Below are 6,168 nucleotides of genomic sequence, written 5' to 3'. Positions count from 1 at the left end.
GTTTTAATCTCTGCTTCTTACCTTTACTGCCAAAGAAATATTACACAACACACTTTAAGTACAGAAATAAAGCAAGACAAAATTATATTCATACTCTCTAATGTAAGTGAACTAACATGATTCACTCTGTCAGCTGTTATTCTGCATAAATGTCAGAGATTTCCAATCCTGTTTAATCTGCAAAGCTTGATTTCTCACTGATTCCCACTGAAATTTATCTCCCTCTAATTCAACTTAAATATCTTGATATAATTTACTGATACAATGTTTAAAATCTGTAATTTAAAACCCAAAAGCATAACTAATGGTAGTACTATGCTGTATAATTTTTGGTAATGAATCTACCCATCCATGTTCATTCACCTACTGAAAGAGAAAGAGAAACATTATACTAAACCAATGAGACAACACAACAGTAAATTCCCCTTTAGTTTGAGAACCTCACCCTCTGATAGTCTCATGATGTATATATGAATAAAAGTGTATATAATTGTGTGTGTGTGTGTGTGTGTGTCTATATATATATATATATATATATATATATACACACACACATATATATATACACACACATATATATATATATGGCCACAGATGCTGGGATAAAGATATGAACTAAGTACCATCGTATGTATGTGTTGTGGCTCAGAAAGCAATACTCCAATGTTTACTGTTTTGGCATGCCGAGTACTTCAAACTAAAGGAGATTGGAAGGCCTTAGAAGCAGCCTTAAAAGTTTCTCCCTGACCTTCTCCTTCCCTCTGTCTTCCATCCTCTTTCACCCCCAAAGTGTGTGATGGAAACCAGAATTTCTCTTCCCACTGTGAGTCAGGACATTATCCTTAGCAAAGTAACTCAAACAGAAAACCAAGTACTGCATGTTCTCAATTGTAAGTTGGAGCTAACACATGGACACAAAGAAGGGGCAACACATACGGGGCCTATTAGAGGAGGGAGAGGTTCAGAAGAAATAACTGTTGGGTACTAGGCTTAGTAACTGGGCAATAAAATAATCTGTACAATAAAAAAAAAAAAAGAAATCAGAATCCCTCTCTCCAGAACAAGCCATAAAACCCAGAAAGGTCAATTTCTCATATCTTCCTTAAAGAGCCTCATTCTAGAGGGACCTGTCCCATACCCAGGAGGAAAGAATGGTACACGGAAGAATCAGGAGGAATCTGAGCAATCAGGCCTCACTGCACTGAGTTTCCCCTTCAGTCTATTACTATTAGATTATGCCCTATGCTCCCCTCACATTGCGACATGGCTGTCTATTCTACATCATTTGTAAGCATAAAAACACATGGTCATACCTGGGTGTTTGGGTCTTGACTTTTGAAGGCTCCCATGTTACATTAAACTTTGATTAAATAAATTTGTTATGCTTTGCTCTTGTTAATATGTGTTTAATTATAAGAGTATCAGCCATACTGATGGTTGAGGAATATATTATACATTTTCTACCCCTTTATATGTGTATTGAGGAAACCAAGACAGAAGTCCTTCTTAACTTAGAATATTATATAAGTTGTCCTTAATCAGATTTTACCAATTGTCTTAGTCTATACAAGCTGCCATAACAATTTATCATAGAATGGGTAACTAACAAACAATGGAAATTTATTTCTCATAAGTCCGAAGGCTGGGAAGTTCAAAAATAAGGCAGATTCAGTTTCTAGCAAGGGTTTGCTTTCTGGTTCATAGATGGCAACTTCTAGCTATTTCCTCACATGGTAGAAAGGATAAATGAGCTCTCCAGGAGTCCTTAAAAATGTGGACAAAAGATATCCTCATCTAAAATATATTCCTCTGGTACCAGTATACGTTTGCACGTGTTTGTGAATATCAAGATGTGTGCACTGATTTTGGCTTCTGCTTTTGGAATTTGTAATAATCCATTTTCACATCACTAATAAAGACATACCAGAGACTTGGTAATTTATACAGGAAAGAGGTTTAATTGACTCACAGTTCAACATAGCTGGGAAGGCCTTAGGAAACTTACAATCATGGTGGAAGCGGAAGCAAACGCATCCTTCTCATGACGGCAGCAAGAAGTGCTGAGCGAAAGGGGGAAAGCCCTTTATAAAATCATCAGAGCTCATAAGAATTAACTCACTATTATGAGAAGAGCATGGGAAAAACCACCCCTATGAGTTGATTATCTCCACTTGGCCCTCCCACGACACGTGGGGATCATGGGATCTACAATTCAAGATGACATTTGGGTAGGGACACAACCAAACTATATCAGAGCTTATTTGACAAATCACAGAATACCTTAGTCCTTGTTTCGGCAAACAGTAGTTTTCATGTAACAAGTTTTTGGGAAAGATGTATTTCCCTCCAGTAAGTGTTCTTGATGTCAGCCAGTTGCTTTACTTGGTTTATGTGAATGGCACCTAGCTGCTACAGCTTCTGTTTCTACAGCTTAAGCATTTTGCATTGATTCTGATGAACCAATTTCATTTCACTCACTATCATGATGGTTTTGATGAAATAATCATTTTACACTTAGCCCCTGAGGTGACATTGGATCTGCCCATTTCATAACACTATGCTGTTTTCTTTATTTCAACAATAAAACTCTCCTCTAGCAATAGTTTATGGATGTACATGGTTAGCCACTTTGTCCTGAATATCATATATTTCATCAAAGCACAGTGGAGGAAATGATTAATCTTGTACTATGACTTAGAAAAGGTTTCATAGGGAGGTGCCATGAGTTAGAGCTTGAAAACCAATGATGTGCTTTCCAGCAAAGGAGGCACAGAATACTGCATGATCATTCTACAGAGGCAATGCCGCAATAAGAGATAATTCAAGAAATGACGGCACTGTTTCTTACCTAAACATGCATAATATTTTTCCTTTCCCTTAGGGTGTTTAGAGAAATGTCTAACATTTGGAAAAGGGGAAGAAGAACCACCCATTTCTGATTTGTGGGCCTTCACACATGCTACCCCCTCTGCTTGGAACAGTTTAATCTTTCTCCGACATAATAGTCTTGCCCCATCTCTTCCAGACACATCCTTTAGCTCTGAATTTGGTGGTCACTTCCTACAATCATCTATCCATGGCCTCAATCCCCCATATCTACAACAGGGCATGTCATCTGTGCTTCTAAAGCATCCTGTATTTTCTATTCAATAGAATGGACCTCATGATACATATATATACATTTTTACTTGCGTGATTTCCACCATACTGTAAGAGAAGGAACTATGTTCATGTGATTATTGTGGTACAACCAGATGCCTACCTCTAATGGCCTACAGTAGCATTTCTAAAACCTATAAAGGTTCAGGGTCAACAACAGTTACTTATATTGGCAAAGCATCTACAAATACTTTATAAGTGGATAAATGAATGCATATATGCATTAAAAATGAAAGAAGACAAACTTTTAATTTTTAATATCAAGTTTATTTCCAGTCCAACCCAATTCTTTGTCAGGACTGATGCCATCATTATTAGTAGTAATAAACCAAGGAGTATTTCATCTTATAGTGACAGAAATGGTAGCTGGAACTTCAGCTCTAGGGATATGCAACAAAATGCATGTCCTCTTCACCACCATATTCTGTTCCAGGAAAAATTTTATCTTTGTGGCCATCATCAAGATTTATATCCAACTGCTCTGAATGCAGATATCAAGATTTTCTTATTATATTTTGCAAAGAAGGCAAGAAGGTGACTACCTTAAGAATATGGATCCACTCTAAATAAGGAATATAAAGCCTGCCAATGAAAAAGTTGGTTCTCTTCTGTCATGTGTTCAACCTATTAGGGTATTGGAGAAAAAGAAAACACAAGGAATGATAAGACATGTGATTACTGAGAAATAAATAGTAATTTTTAGTGCACTGATGTTTTCTGGGGAGAGGAAACAACACCCCAAAATGTGACCATAGAAGACCAGAATAGGCCACTCTAAAATATGCCTCTTTGGCATATCGATTATTTGTGACTGGTTAGGAAACTTCAGACATAGGAGTAGTTCTGAGAAATAGCCCTTTTATAAGATAAATTTGCCTATATAAATGAAAAGGCCCTTTGTGATGGTCTTTCTGCACTCCCTTTCTGAACCAGGAAAAGAAAGACAGTATCAATAGAGAGTCTTAATGGAGAAAGCTGGGACTTAAATCTGTGTAACAAACTCTGACTTAAAGGCGCTTTCTGTGGCCATCTTGTCTGATTAGGACCTTCCCCCACAGCCATCTTGCTTTGTTTCAGAAAACAAAATGGTGATATTTAGCCTGAAGTTTAAAAGCTTTTTTGAGATCTACTATAGCAATTTCTTTTTTTCTCTGTTTTCCCTTATGTATACATGAGGTCTATGTGTGAATAAACTTCTGTTTTCTTTTTTTTTTTTTCTTGGAAATTTGCCTTTTGTTACATGGAGTCCCAGTTAAGAACTATGAAGGTAGGAAGAAAATATTCATTTTTAACCTACCAGTGTTAATGAGAAAATTTAACACATCAGTCTGATTGTTTAGGTTGGGCCAGATGTGGGTTCTAGTGTCCCCTGTATTACTGTGCTGAGTTTGTAGCAATGCAAGATCAGTAATGGGAAATAATCAGTCATAAATAATATGTGCAGACATAAATTAGACAGGTAAAATAGTTTCACTCATGTTGGAGGAAAAATTGAAGTTGTACTCAAGCAGTTATTAAGTTAGGTGTTTTGGTAAGTATATTTTGTTTTGGAAAAATAATATTTCATTCTCTAAATGCAATAATGTAGTTGGAAAAACATTTGAATTTAATTCCTGAGCTGATTGGATTCTCTGGGAGCTAGAAGCTTAGAAGTAGTAAGCAATGCAAAAGATTCACAGGCATTACTATCCGTGAAGAGAAAGAAAATGAAATATAATTAGACAAGGAGAGCCATCAGATCAAGATGCAGGCCTAATCAAATCTGTTAAAGCATGGTAAAGCTCTAGAGCAAAGCCTGCCTGCTAGAAAAGTCCCACATTGGATGGAAATCACTAGGATCTTAAACTAATACCTTGTGCAGTCATTGTGTAGGGATTGTCCCAAGAATATCATGACCTTGAAGGCTGAGGTGGATCCTTCAGAACTGATATTTGGAGGCATCCTATTGACTATTGACTCACCTCCTTTGCAACTGAACAGCAATTATTTGTTTTTTAGAGGAGATCTGAGTGGCTTATATCTATATCTGCCACAGTTCCTACTTTAGTTTTTTTTTTACGATTTGTGTTTCCTTTGCCATTTCATTCTAACACAGTGACAGAAAGCAGTGAATGTATAAGAAAGTTTCATGAATATTAATCTGGAAACTTTAAAGCAAAGACATCAATAAATTTTCTCATAGTCAACATAAAATATTAGCTAGAAATTTTTGCCATTTGACAAACATAAAACAATACATTGTTTAATAATCTTTATTTCTGATGATAATTTTTAAGAATCTAACATATTTAATTTATTGAGATAATTAATTTTTATGACATTCCCCAATTATACATTCTATTTATTTAATTTTTATACTCCATATAACATTCTGGCAATACCGAATCAATCACATTTTTATGCTTCGAGTGCAACAGCAATAAACCTTTGAATAATTTATAAAATGTATTTCTTAATTTTCTGGTTAGATGACATGAAATGAGTGTAGAAAAAAGCACAAATGAAAAAATAGCTATGGCAGAAAAATATTTTGAGACAAATATTCAAAACTAAATGATATTTGGATTACATGTGTTTTTAATAGCATTAAGCCAGTAAACATTTTAAAAATGACTTTTTAATTCAATTTGCTAGATAGTTTTGTGGTTTGGGATATTTCTAAAGAGTACTAAAAGAAATAGACATGTAGGTAATGGAAAAACAAACTTTAATACTTTCTTGGTGAAAAATCCTCTAAGTCCCAGAGTTTGCCATTTCTTTATTCTGATTATCTGATCTTAGAATACTCCTGATTTTTATTTCTCTTTTTAATAAATATTATGTTTTGCTAATCTTATATTAGAATTGTTAAAATAATATTTATAGCAAAATATTGTTTCCTTCAAAATTTCTTCAGTTTTTAAATAGAGTCATGTTTTAGCAAAAATGTTCTATAAAGTAGTAAATATTTTTATCCATTTTTGACTAGATGTCTTGAAAGTATATTATTAACACTGATTTGTATTAATG

Source organism: Piliocolobus tephrosceles, chromosome 3 (genome assembly GCF_002776525.5).
Source record: "Piliocolobus tephrosceles isolate RC106 chromosome 3, ASM277652v3, whole genome shotgun sequence".
Taxonomy (NCBI): domain Eukaryota; kingdom Metazoa; phylum Chordata; class Mammalia; order Primates; family Cercopithecidae; genus Piliocolobus; species Piliocolobus tephrosceles.
The sequence above is the reverse complement of the archived record's forward strand: the minus strand, read 5'-3'. Positions refer to the sequence as shown.